A 15,379-nucleotide genomic window follows, 5' to 3' on the forward strand; every position below is an offset into this window, starting at 1 on the left:
GATGCTATGACTTCTGTTCTTTCATGAAGAAAGCTCTCACCCCCCTAGGAGGCAGCTAGGTGGCACAGTAGATAAAGCACCAGCCCTGGATACAGGAGGACCTAAGTTCAAATCCAGCCTCAGACACTTGACACTTACTAGCTGTGTGACCCTGGGCAAGTCACTTAACCCTCATTGCCCTGCAAAAAGACAAACAAAAACAAAGAAAAGAAAAGAAAAAACACTTCTTTGCAGGAGTAGAAGGGCAATGAGTATAGAATATTGCATATATTGTTTAAAAAAATTTGTGTATTAATCAATCTCCTAGGAAGTGGTTAGATTTAGGGATACAGGGGGAAATGTATGTGGTATAAAAACAAAAGATAATTTTTAAAAATTTAAATACAATTTGTGGAGGTAGAATTGAGAAGATGGAAATTAACTGGATAGGAGGAGGTTAGTGAAAGAAAAGGATGAAAAGGATGCAGAAATTAGAAATGTCAGTGACTGAAAGGATACTGGTATCCTCAGCAGAAATAAGGGTGAATAGATAAAGCATTGATTAAGTGTTTACCATGTTCCAGGCACTATGCTAAGCATGAGGGATAAAGAAAGAGGAAAGAAAGCAAGAAAGCAAGCAAGGAAGGAAGGGAAAGGAAGGAGGGAGGGAGGAAAGGAAAGGAAGGAAGGAAGAGAAAGAAAGGAAAGCAAGGAAGAAAGAAAGGAAGGAAGGAAAAAAAGAATGAAAGAAGGAGGAAAAGAAAGGGAGAAAATGGAAGAGAAAGAGAGGAAGGAAATGAAAGAGAGAGAAAGGGAAGGAGGAAGGACGGAAGGGAGGGAGGGAGGGAGGAAGGAAGGAATTCTATCCTTATAAATTAACTAAAAATGTTTTAAAAGACAATTGAATACATTATATATCTTATATCCAGAACCTTTGAGCTACTGGGTGAATTAAGATTCCTGATAGGGACAGCTCCCACCAGGGTGGCTCAAGGAACTAGCTAAGCCAGGGATGGCCGAGTCAAACCAGAGCTATTTTCTCAAAAATGAGGTCATCTGGCCACCCACTAGTCTCACCGTTTCTGGCTGGAAAAGAGGCCCCAAAAAGTGTTAGGTCGCAGCATTTCCTGAGTGATTTTGATGGACTAAGAAATACTGTCAAATAGTTAAGTGTCCAAATGCTTGTCTAAACAGAACTTTCCACCACTTGATGGCTACATAAAATCTCTGCAGGGGCAATCAAAACTGAAGCTTATGCCACAACCCCTGGCTCCTTGGCTTTCTATGCTTCTGTCTGTAGCTTGTAGGAGTGTGGGGATCCTGTCCAAGCCTGGTGGGGCACCGGCAACGAGCTTTTACAAAAGAGCAGACAAAGCACAAGAGCTGCCAGACTGAGTGTCATGCATTTGTCCTTATTATATATGGACTGAAGTGGATGCACCTTCTGTAGAGTCTGGGTGGTTTTATCTTGGGAGATGGGCAGCTGCTTTGCTGATAGATGCTCTCCAGGGCATTCTCCTCATTCACTGTTAAATGTTTCCTGCAGCCCCTCCCCCACCCCAGTGGACAGCATAGAGTCCCAGTCAGAGGAGGATCTAAGACAATGCCTTAGAGCTTGCAGTTCCTGCCTCTATCACTGCTGGGTCAAGTCATTTATCTTCTCAGTAAACTAGGGAACTCTCTAAGACTTTAAGGTGGCAAATCTGCATTGGGAGAAAGACTTTCCTCATCTGGAAGTTACCAATACTAATGAGATCATATACCCAACCCCTATTCCTATCATTTATCCAGTAATGAGAAACGAGCTGCTCTTCTGAGCCCACCATAGAGTATGAAATGGATTCAATCTGGATCAGCCAGACTCTCCTGAGAGAGATAAGACTCCTCTTCCTTGTACTCAGTGGCTCATTAAATTCCCCCATGCAAATGACCCCAAGGATGATTTTAATTATAGTAAATTAGATAATAGCTCATAATTCTAGGGGGCTCTCCAAAATAGGAGGGTGTTTTTTTTCTAAGCACCTAATATCTAATATGAATCAAGTATGAGACAAGTAATTTATTCCTACACACGCAAGAAAGGCTCAACGTTAAAAAAAAAAAAGCTTTATAAATATACATTAACAGAACACGATTCAGTAACTTATAACTGCTAGTGCAATCTGTTGAGAAGATAATATATAATCAAAATGTAAAACAGTTTGCAGAATTGCTAATCAGACATTTTACATTTCATCTCAACTAAGCACTGTCCAACCATTCCCTTTATGCATGTGCTGGTAAAAAGAAGCCAGACTTGAGTCAACTCTCTTGTCTCTTATAGAGAAGATTGCTAGCCAGCTCCAACCCAGAACCTCCAGATATTCTGAACCCACAAGGTTGACTCCAATCCTGGACAGATCCACCTCGTTATATTAATTTGCCTGTGATCAGAAAAGAACAAATACCAAAAGGACAAGGTCCCTTGTGCTAGGTTCTTGGCACAAGCTTTCCTAGTTAAGTCTATGGTCCATGTGGGGTGTGGCAGGGAGGTCTCCTTGATACCAAGATAGAGAAGAAACCACCTTTCCTCACCTTTCATGCCCCCAGGAAAGTTGCAGTCAAAAAAGACAGCCTTTTCTACATCTACTAAATTATCACATCCCCCTGTTCAGCAGACAGTTATGGGATTCTTCATTATCTCTTATTGCAAATCCTCAGCCATGAGGCATGCATGGCCAAAGACTGCCTGCCCTTCCCCATCCCAGGCTTCCCCCATTTCCCAAAGTTTCTACATGTTTCTCTGGACCAGGAAGGACTTCCTTGATCATACTCTATAAAAGGGACTATTAGGCTAATTCAACCTCATTTCATTCATATTTATGTTACCCTCTGGTAGGTTAACCACATGCCAGTATCCTCAGTGCCTCTGATACCTTTACTTCCTCTTCTAGCTTATGTTATATTTGCTAAGATATCATGGAAAAAATCCTTCTACCTTCTAGAGACCAGTCCCTGATATATTACACTGATGGTTCTTTGGAGAAATGGTATAGAGTAAGCCCACTGAACTTTCCTAGATATAAATCTGGTCCATGCTCTAAGCCATGAGGCAGAAAAGAGGGGGCAGAGATACAAAACATCTAAAGGAAAGACTCAGCAATATTTGTCCTCAAACAACAAATCATTAATCACATGTGGTTATTTTAACTTTCGCATTATGTAATTGACCTTAACTATTTAAGGGTCATCTAACATCATACATGCAACAAGGAGTGATCTTACCAAGACACAAATCAGTTCTCTAAATATTTCAACCTCTTCAGGCCTTTATTGCCTCTTAACTAGGCTACTATAATAGTGTCTAGATTTGTCTCCTTGGTTCCATCTCTCCCCTCTCCAATCCATCTTCTGCAAAGCTGTTATTTAGGAACTAATATTCCTAAAACACAGATCTGACCATGCCACTCCCTTACCCAATACTCTTTAGTGGCTCTCCATTATGGATGTCTAAGAAAAAATAGAAACTCTTTAGTTTGGCATTTGAAGACCACCGCAATCTGACTTCCAGTTACCTTTCTGGTCTCATTTTATATTTTGCCTATTCATGCACTTCCCTTTTTGATCAAGCTGCCTTCTAGATGTTCCTTCGGGAACATCTCATAAACCCATAAACATCTCATCTCCTCCCTCTTTGTCTTTTTATGAGTGCCCTCCCCATACTTGGAATGTACTCTATTTTCACCTCTGACTGTAGAATACCCAGCTACCTTCATAGTCCAGCTCACATGTCAATTCCAACATGAGCCTTTTCCTGACCCCCTCCTCTTAGCCCCCTTAAAATTCCTTTGTATTACTTCTATATTTTTTGGTTTTGCTTACTCGTATATATGTTATGTGCTGCCTTTCTCCCGGTAACACATAGCTCCCTTTTTGTCTTTGAATACCCATTACATAGAATAGTGCTTGACTCATACTAATTACCAAAAAGCAACTGCTGAATTGAGTCAAAGTCTCCTCAGCAGCAAGTGGAGAAGTATTTCTGTGGCCTCTGAACAAATTAAGTCATAAAATCTGGGTGTTTAATGTAGAGGATGGCAAAAGGCAGCAACAAAACTTTTTGTAAAGATGAAGAAATAAAATGAAAATAAAAATACTCAATGATGATTGCAATTAAATTAGAAGGTAAACTTCCCCTCCTGTATCACTGCCTTGTCATTGGTGGAGGGGCTTGAGTAGGTCAATGATACTATGAGCTTTGCCACACAGGGTTACCCAATATGGACAGGTCATAGTGGAGAGTTCTGAATAAAGGTGATCCACTGGAGAAGGAAATGGCAAACCACTCCAGCATCTTCACCAAGAAAACTCCATGGACAATATTGGTGTGCTACAGTCCATGGGGTCACAAGAGTTAGACACAACTGAACAATTGAATGACAACAAGCTCCCTGAGGACAGGCTATTTTGTTTTCATATTTGTATCTCCAACATGGAATACAGGGTCTATATGTAGTCAGCACTTTTGCTGCTTGTTCAATGAATGAATGAACGAATGAATGAATGAATTGAATAGAAAGATAAACTTAAGTAGTATCCATGGGCTGTAGACTTATCCAAAGGTAAAAAAGAAATATTGGGGGCAGCTAGGTGGTGCAATAGATAAAGCACTGGCCCTGGATTCAGGAAGACCTGAGTTCAAATCTGACCTCAGACACTTGATGGTTGCTAGCTGTGTGACCCTGGGCAAGTCACCTAACCATCATTGCCTGAAAAAAATTTTAACTATTTCTCAAAAGAGTAAATGATAATATTTGGCCTTTAAATAATATTTTAAAGTTTGCAAAGCATAATATATGAATATATGTACATATACATATATGTATAATATGTTCATATATATATATATATATATATATATATAGAGAGAGAGAGAGAGAGAGAGAGAGAGAGAGAGATACACATACAATTAGATCCTTACAACAGCCCTGAGGTGGGTATTATTATTTTCATTTTAGATCTCAGACACTTGACAGTTGCTATAGCTGTGTGACCCTGGGCAAGTCACCTAACCGTCATTCCCCCTCCCCCCCAAAATTAACTATTTCTCAAAAGAGTAAATGATAATATTTGGCATTTAAATAATTTAAATAACACTTTAAATACTTTAAAATTTGCAAAGTATAATATATAAATATATATATAAATGTATAATATGGTCATATATCTACATATACAATTAGATTCTTACAACAGCCCTGAGGTAGGTATTATTATTTTCATTTTAGATAAGAAAACTGAGGCACAGAGAAGGCTTACCCAAGATCATACGGATATTAAGTGTCTGAGGCAGGATATGAAGTCCAGAATTCTCTCCACGTGCCACCAAACTGCCTCTTTAAACTCAATGTCCTTGGGGTATTATTACTGATAGGAAGTATATGAGTCCAGAGGCTCATGGGCAAAGTGCATACATCCATATGCACGTGGTCATGGGACCATGCCGTATATGAATCATACTGCTTGTATAAAAGGGCAGACACCTCAGAAAAACTGCCTTTCGACCAAAACTCTTGTCATATGCCTCCTGACCATTTCAGGGATATTTCCCTGTACCCCATGTTCAAACTCCATTGAAACATTCCCCCATTTCCCCTTCCCCAGTCGCTCCTATGCCTCCTGTGCCTTCCTCAATCCCTGGGGCTATACATAAAGATCCACCTTCTGACTTCCCACTGCTTTCCCAAACCCATAACATGGACTCCAAGTCAGGTACTGTGCTAAGGTGGGGGGGGGGGGGGGAATAGAAAGCAAGACGAAGACATGGTCTCTGCCCTTAAGGAGCTCACAAGGGACTGAGTGCTTAGAAAATAAACAAAGAGCAACTGAAGGTAATCTGAGAATGGACTGCATTTGAGGATTAAGGAACCAGGAAATGCCTCCTCCTGCAGAGGGTGAGATATGAGCTGATCATTAAAGGAAGAGTGGGAGGGCATCTCAGGCTCAGAAGGCTGCCAGAGCAAAAGGACGAGAGGACAGGGACTTAAGAAATTTCCATTCCTAATCTGACCTAGCTTGTGGTTTACCTTCATATCTCTCTTTTCCCAGAAGAAGGTTATCCTTTAGGCTAGGGATTCTCAGAGTTGGAAGGGCCTTTAAGCCACTCGTGCCTGACCATACATCCCCTCTACCACATACCTGACAGGCTGTGGTCATCCAGCTTTGTCTCAAACCCTTTCTCTAATGAAGAACCCACCACTTCCTAAGGAATCCCATTCATTCTACTTGGGGATAACTCCAATTCTTTGAAAGTTTTTTTAAATTTTATTAATACAAAGCCTAAATGTATTTCTTTTCAGCTTCCACCAATAGCTTTTGGTTCTGCTCTCTGGGGCCAAAAAGAAGTCAAATCCTCCCTCCATTAGATGATCCCTCAAATACTTGAAGACAGTCGTCATGCCCCGCCCCCTTTCCAAAGTCTTCTCTTACCCAGGCTAAATATTTCCAATTCTTTAAAATGATCTTTATATGCCATATTTTTCAAGGTCTTCCATTATCCTAATTGTCCTCTACTTGGTGTGTTTCAGCTTATCACTTTCCTTCCTTTAATGCACACCCCCCCCACACCCATCCCCCCCCCCCCACCTCCAGATAGCCCTCTGGAGTGGCCATTCTCTACAACTCTCTCAGGTTCTCATCTACCTATCTACACTCACCCCTTGGCTCCAACCCTTCATAGATGGTGTCAAACCATAGTTTAGTACAGATTCATATCTTCAGATCAAATCTGATTATCTCAAAGAACCCAGACCTACTGTCACTCTCATCCACCAGAGGGCACTGGGGTGATTTGATCCATCTTTGGCAATGTCAGAATTTCAGAATAGCATTTAGTCAAGGTAAAATATATATTCATTCCTAATCCCAAGCCACTTCACACATCCCCAGACAATGACCCTTTCAATCTTCTCATCAACACCACCACCACCACCCCCAAGTGGCAGGCAGGCCCCATTAATCCTTCCTAGCTATGAGTAAACAGTGGCTTCCACTCACAAAACTCAACAAAAACAAAAACAAAAACAAAAACAAAAAATCCACGGATCAGTTTCCCAATATAAAGCAGAAACTCAGAGTATACTCAGTGGGCAGGGGCATGAGGGTCTTCTAGAGATGGCATGGTTTGAGTAAGCAGGACTTACAAGGCTTACTTACAAGGCTCTGATTCTACTTCCAAGCAATCATGCCTCCATGCCTCAATCTTGAGTTTTCTTTCATGGTTTGTTAACAGATTCCTTTATTTGATTGCATTTTTATACTTTTAACCCTGGAAATGTACAAAAGGGTTCTCTTCATGGGATACAAGTTGCCTGGCTATCACAGTCCCACCATGGAACTAAGTGAGAGGGACTCCGGGGTCATTATAAGTTTGTTTTCAGTCTTACATAAACTGATGCTTAGTGAAATAAGCAGAACCAGGAGAACATTGGATGCAGTAACACTATGTGATGATCATCTGTGATAGACTGAGGTCAGCAATACAATGATACAAGATAATTCCAAAGGATTCGTGGTGGAAAAAAGCTCTCCACATCCAGAGAAAGAACTATGGAGTCTGAATACAAATGGAAGCATGCTCTTTTCACTTGTTTTGGTTTTTATGTTTTGTGGTTTTTCCCTTTTGTTTTGTTTCTTCTTTCACAACATAACTAATATGGAAATATGTTTACATGATTGTACATGTATATGTATATTAGATTGCTCACCATCTTGGGGAGGGGGGATGGAAGAGAGGGAGGAAGAAAAAAATTGAAACTCAAAATCTTAAAAAAAAAAAAAGAATGTTGAAAACTCTCTTTACATGTAATTGGGAAAAAATACTTTTTGTGTGTTTTTAGTCTCTCCACTATCTCTCCAAGTTCAAACTCCATTTTTAAAATTTTTGCATTTCCCCTTCCTTGGTTACCCCAACCTCTCGCACCCCTCTTGCACCTTCCTCATCATTGAAGCTGTACAGAAAGAGCAGGATTGTTACATTCTACAAATATGGCACACAGAAGTGAACACAGTACTGCAATGGTGGTCTAAACAGGGACAGTATCACTGACACAAGTTCCCACTGCCTGTTAGAGATTATGGCTCAGTCCCTTCTCACCCTCCAAATTCTCTATCAGGGACCACAGAGACTTGGAAGTAGCAACAACAACTGGAGCAGACCTCTGATCCAATTCCAATATTCATTGGAATTCTAGAAGTAACTTTAGTAAGTTAAAAGCACTGTCCTCCCTACTGAGAACACTCTGAGTCTATCAAACTCTTTTGCCAGCAAGTAAAGGATCCCTTATGGTTCCTGGTCCAGAGCAAGGCATTCACGAACCTTTAGCTAGTGATGTGCTGGTAAATATCTAATAAATAAGTTCTCTGAAAAGAACAATATATTTTTGGATTTAATCTTCATTTTTTCATTTTCTCCATCACTTTCTAAGGTCTAGAAAATTAATAAAACAAGCAAGCAAGCTCAGTTTTGTGATTTGCCATTTCTAAAGTACTGATAGTTATGTCTCCTTGAATATTTACATATTCACACAATTTAGTGTCAGATGGCATAGTGGATCAAGTGCTAGTTTTGGAATCAGGAAGATCTGAGATCAAGACCTACTTCAGAAACTTACTATGTATATTACCTTGGACAAGTCTCTTAACCACTATAAACCTCAGGTTTCTACTCTGTAAAATGAAGGTGTGGGACTTGACATCTAGAGTTCCTCCATCTCCTAGTCTATGATCAACCCATGCTCATCTAAAGGAAGACCTTTCAGTGGACACCAGTAGTCCCTAATACAACACCTTCCCCTTTCCTGACCTATACTGGCTGCACCTTTTGAGGTAGTCAGTGCAGCTTGGGCAGGGAATCAGAGTGGAGGAAACTAGGACTGACTTACCCTTATCAGCCACTCAGGCATTTAGCCTGACATCCACCATATGTAATGGGTTTTGCAAGTCCCTCTTTTCTACTCATCTCTATACTGACCAATCTTAACATTTTCTCTTATACCAGAACTATTTCTGACCTTCCAAATGAAGTCCCCTGAACCTGGATATGGAATTTTCCAGCAATGGTGGACTTGAGGATTTCTGCAAAATTTATTAACTCAATTCTGAACCAGGGAGAGTAAGCACCCAAGAAATGCCATGCATTCAAAATGTTCAATAGGCAGTTGACCATACAGTACCAGAGCTCAGGAGAGAATATGAGGCTAGATATGGATCTGGGAGTTATCAGCATAGAGATGCTAACTGAACCCATGGAAACTGATGAGATAAACAAATTATTGTAGTGAGAGATGACTAGAGGGTCCAGGACAGAGCCTTGGGGTATATCCATAGTTAAGGAGTAGAATATGGTGATGATCAAGCAAAGGAGACTAAGAAGAGGAAGCCAGGCAGATAGGGAAACTGAGAAAAACAAATGCCCTAAAAACCCCTAGGCAAGAGAGGAACTAGGATCAAAGGATTGCCAACAGAGGCAAATGCTTCACAAGGTCAAGAATATGATGGGGACTGAGAAAAGGCTCTCAGACTAAGCAAGTAAAAGATTATTGGTGTCTTTGGAGAATAGTTTCAGGGAATAGTGAGGTAGAAAACCAAATCACAAAGGATTGAGTAATGGGAGGGCAGGAAATGAAGGTGATAAGAGGTAGAAGGGTCTTTCTAAGAGTCTGAATGTGAGAGAGAAGAGAATTATGGAATAGAAGTTTGGGGGGATTTTATCTACTTCCAGATTTTTAAACATTACCAATATTACACTACATATTTAATAAACTATTTCTCCCAAATAATGTAAAAAATATCCAATTCAAGATTATCCCACTTGCCTCACAGGATTGTTGTAAAGAAAGCACTTTACAGACCTGGTGCTATATGAAAAGTTAATTATCATTGCATTGTTGCTGCTATTTTAACATATTATTTTGGTCCACATGTGATTTCATTTATGTTAGAACTTTTGGGAAGACTTTCTCAATCAATTTGGACCAACAACTTCTCTGTAACTTAAAGGTTTAGTGAGTTGCTTAAGGTATAGAGATGTCAAGTGATTTGCCCAAGGACACACAGCCAGTATGTGCCTGGGGTAGAATTTGAATTCAGGTCTTCCTGACTGATACTCAACAACAACAACAACTTCCTACCTCCAAAGCTGGCTCCCTCTCTATTACATCATACTTGACTCTGTGCTTATCATCATTGTCTTCATTGTCATTGCTATTATTTCATTGTGTTTACCACTTTTTTTTGGCAGGGTAATGAGGGTTAAGTGACTTGCCCAGTGTCATACAGCTAGTAAATGTCAAGTGTCTGAGGCTGGATTTGAACTCAGGTTCTGCTGAATGCAGGGCTGGTGCTTTATCCACTGTGCCACCCAGCTGCCCCCCTGTTCACCATTTTTAATGGAATTCAGATAATTAAAAATCTGGGACATGTAGTTTTCCTGTTATTTTTCTTTTAACTTTCATGTTTTATAAACTATTGCACAGGTGGAGAAAATGGCTGATTCTTAACATTAAATAAAAGCATTCAAATATATACATATGTATATATATATAATATGATCATTTTTGGAACAATTCCAGTAGCAGGCAGGATCATTCTGGTCCCACATAGTTATGATTCTTTCTACCAGGTCCCTATAATTTTGGAAACTATTCATTCTACATAGTTTGAATATTTATTATAGAGACTTCTATTTAACAAACATTTTTCTTGGGGGCAGTTAGGTGGCATAGTGGATAGAACACTGGCCCTGGAGTCAGGAGGACCTGAGTTCAAATGTGGCCTCAGGCACTTGACACTTACTAGCTGTGTGACACTGGGCAAGTCACTTAACCCTCATTGTCCCCCAAATAAACAAATAAATAATTTTTTAAAAAAGTTCTATGTACTATTGCACAGGCAGATAAAATAATTGCTTTTGGCAGTTGAATAAAAATATTGGGATTTTTTTAACCTATGGGATCCAATAAGATCACCAAGTGGGTATAGAGAGAAAAAACCAGAAGGCCAAAGACAGAGCCTTGGGATACACCCACAGTTAGGGGGTAGAACAAGATGATGAACAAGCAAAGGAGATTAAGAAGGGGCCATCAGCAGGTAGGTGAGCCCCCATGGGCTCATCTTCTGTAGACCCTTTTAAAGTATCCTCAGTACAACTCCTGTAGCAGACTGGATGTTGGGGATATAGACCTCATCCTTGTCCCACATAATCTTGAATTCTTATGCTTGATTTTATCATCTGAAGACCTTTTATTTCTTTCATTTTAGATGTTCTATGTATTTTCCCCTCAGATCCAGAATTTGACCCTTTATACTACATTATCTCCATAGCATTCTCATCTTTATTATACATATAGCTAAGTGGTTCAGTGGAGTCAGCACTAGGCTTAGAATCAGAAAATCCCAAGTTCGAAGTCTACCATGTTTCCTCATCTGTTAAATGGGGATGATATTAGCAACTATCTCCCGAGGTTGTTGTGAGGATCAAATGAGATATTTGTAAAGTATTTAGTAAACCATAAGTAAACATATATGATGTTGTTGTTTAGTCACTTTTTGGTCATGTCTGACTCTCCATGACCCCATTTGGGGTTTTCTTGGCAAAGATGCTGGAGTGGTTTGCCATTTCCTTCTCCAGCTCATTTTACAGATGAGGACACTGAAGTAAACAGGGTGAAGTGACTTGCCCAGAGTCATGCAGCTAGTAAGTATGAGAAGCCAGATTTGAACTCAAATAGAGAAGTCTTCCTGACTTCAGGCCCAGAACTCTATCCACTGTGCCACTGGCTGATATATGTGTCTATACATATATCTATGTTATTATTGCTAGCTATTATTGTTATTATAGTTATCTCTGAATAATTGGGTCCAAATGATTTAGGCTTGGCCTTACTTTGAATCTAGAATTCTCATGTATTTAAAAAGAATAAACAGAACCCAAATCCAAAACAATCTTTCTTCTCAAATTCAACCCTTGACAGGTCAAAACTGATGACTAAGAAAACAATATATGAGAAAGAAAAAGGTCCAATTACTATCACCCACCCAGCATTGATTTGTTTTAGGGGTAGAGGTAGTTTAGAACTGTGATTTCAGTCACTAGAGGAACTCCTGGGTGAGGAATTCTCTCTACCAACACAGATCATCACTTATAGAGAATAGCCTGGGAAAATGAAAACTTAAGTGACTTGTCCAGGGTCACTCAACCTGTCAGGAACAGGACCTCGGTGTCCTGATTCCAAGGTTGGCCCATGCTGCTTCTCATCTTCCTTTAATTAGTAACAGCCATTGCCACCCAATGAATAATAAAAATCATGTGACCTTTAGAAAAAGCCATCCTGGAATCTGGAGTGATTTCCCTGAGGCCTTTCTCGTAAACAAATATCTAGAAAGGTCTCTAATAAGGGAAAAGGCTAATTCCTCATTTCAGCAGCTCATCAAGATTGCTTGCATTCAGCAAAGCAGAAGATCTGTCTCTGAGGTGGAGCTAGTTACCTGGGGCAAGTGCCCGGCAACTCATTCTTTGGATCTGAACACTTTCCGTGGGCTAGCAGGAGACACCAGGGCCGGTGGCATGCTCTGGTTACACCCACCTGGCAGGTATTGAAGTCAGTCAGGGTGTGATCTGTTTCTCTCATAGACAATTTCCTATAAAGAGAGAGAGAGAGAGAGAGAGAGAGAGAGAGAGAGAGAGAGAGAGAGAGAGAGAGAGAGAGAGAGAGAGAGAGAGAGAGAGAGTCTGAGTCTATTGCTTCGGGCTGTGGTTAGATGTGGTCACCTGTTACAGACCTCTCTCAGGGCTTAGTGAATCATTAACTCACTGAGCTTGCCTTATGGGACACAGAGACAGCCTCTCTCTCTGAGCGCTATAGTATCCATGTTTGTGTTCTTTCAGGTTTTGGATCAACAAGGTAGGTGAATTTAATTTTCGGTCACCTTGCCGGTGGATTGTTCTTTTCTGTAAATCCTAAGAGGGGAAATCTCTAGGCAACAGCTGAGAAAATCAAACTGATTCTATTGACTTTCAGAGGAGTTGTCAGAATCCTGGTTGATTTCAAACGTCTTCCTTTTTACCTTGGTGTTCCACGGAGGCTTAGACAATACCTTGGAAGGGGCAGCTAGATGGTGCAGTGGCAAAGCACCGGCCCTGGATTCAGGAGTACCTGGGTTCAAATCCGGCCTCAGACACTTTACACTTACTAGTTGTGTGACCCTGGGCAAGTCACTTAACCCTCGTTGCCCTGCAAAAAAAGAAAAAGAAAAAGAAAAAGAAAAAAGAAAATACCTTGGAGAACAGGGAGCAGCCTTCTCAGCTGAGCCCTGGGACCCTCACCCTGAGGCCTGATTTATTTCCTTAGTAGGCCCCTATATACCACCCTTTCAAGGGCAATAGATGCATGGGCTAAATGACTCTCTGGAAGCCATCCAGCTTAAGAAGGATGATAACATCATGCCTTTTGAACTAGAAGGTACTATCTTGTTACAGAATCACCAAGCCGATTAGGGCTCATACACTCCAACCTCATCATTTTACACAGGAAGAAACTGAGGTCCAAAGAAATGGAGGGAATGACCCAGAATCACACAGCTATCTAGTGTCTAGAATAAGATTTGAAGCAAGGTCTCTGACATCTGAATCCTGCTCTCTGTAACAGTCTGCTGTTTTGTTTTACAGATAAGGAAACTGAGGCCTATGGAGTTCTAGGTGATACAAATATCATATCAGAGACAGAATGTATGAACCCAGGTGTTCTGACTCCTGAGGAATATTTCTTTCATTGTGTGAGTGAGATTTTCCCATCCCTTACCAAGTGCTAATCAGTTTATAGACTACAAACTTTGATTTAGAATATTTAGATATTCTTTAGTAGCTTAAGCAAATAATAATGAAGAAAATAATAGAAAATGGGTAAGAGCAAATACAAATGCTTTATTGTCAACCTGTCTTCTCTACAACTTACCTCCAGCTTAAAGTTGCAGGTTAGAATACATCTATCTGACTTCCAGTTGTGGTTAGGTGTATCTACCAATCAGCTTAAAGGTCAGACACCTAAAATAGTAACTTGAGCTTAAATGGACCAATCAGAGCGACTGAAAAGATGGAAAGTCACACTTAAAGCAATATGGTGGAAATCCTTGAGTGTAGAAAACACTCAGATGGATATGGGTAAGAGAGGCATAGCCCTAGATGGCAAAGACGCACCCATCTGAATGGCTTCCTCACCCATCTAGATGGCTACCTATGTTATGACCATGTTACTTAGCAACAAGGATATTTTAGGACCGGTATATAGGGAGACAAGTGACTATGCTGTTATCTGCTTGTTTTCTTCCTTCCAATCTCGTACTCATTGTATTTGTAACACTTGACCCTTGTTGGGACTATAAAATTCCTGCAAAGTCATGAGGGTATACATTTCTGGGAATCCTGAGGTTCAGGGTCTTTTGGGTCCCAGACCTGAGATCAGCTTTATTGTGAGAAAGGACCCCTCTCTTAATAAACTTAATTTGTTTTGGCTTGGAGACTTCGGTGTTTCATTCGTCTAACACCATGGCATACAAATTTTCACAATTTTGGTGAACACAACGTGATTGGGCAGAAATTCTGATCTTCAGGGTTCCTTTCTTCAACAAGGGACTCTTTTGTGCACATATTTAGGGCTATTTGCCTCTGTCCCTTCTTGAGGGAAGAGCCATGAACAAAGATTCTTCACCCAATAGGACCAACTCCAATCCAATGAGTACTTAACAAGCTTCAGATTGTGTGATATTCGTTCTCTTTTCTTTTTCTTTTCCTTCTAAACCTTCTGATGCTAAATTGAAATTTTGGTACTTGTAAATTATTGTCAGTAGTTCCTAGGTTTCAATTTTAAGGGAACTTCTTTTTGGTGCTGCTTACTAGAAATTACACAATCATTGATTTTTTTTTTGTTAGAAGGAGAATTATTTGATTTTATCTTGTAAAGAGGGAGATGTAGAAATTTTCACCATAACTGTAACATGTTGCCTCCCATTCAAGAGAGCTTGAGAGGAACATGGATTATCAGGGATCCAAGGGAAATATGGGATATGGGAGATATGAGTAGTTTTTGCTGTTCTTCAGTCATGAACAACTCTTTGTGAGTCTATTCAGGGTTTTCTTGGCAAAGATACTGGAGTGGTTTGCCATTTCCTTCTCCAGCTCATTGTTACAAATGAGGGAACTAAGGCAAACAAGGTTAAGTGACTTACCCACAGTCACACAGCTAGTAGATGTCTGAGGCTGGATTTGCACTCTGGGATAGGGGTCTTCCTGATTCCAGGCACAGCACTCTATCCCCTGTGCCACCTAGCTGCTCGTGTGACTACTACATCAATGGACATTGTATTT

Source organism: Dromiciops gliroides, chromosome 5 (assembly GCF_019393635.1).
Source record: "Dromiciops gliroides isolate mDroGli1 chromosome 5, mDroGli1.pri, whole genome shotgun sequence".
NCBI lineage: Eukaryota > Metazoa > Chordata > Mammalia > Microbiotheria > Microbiotheriidae > Dromiciops > Dromiciops gliroides.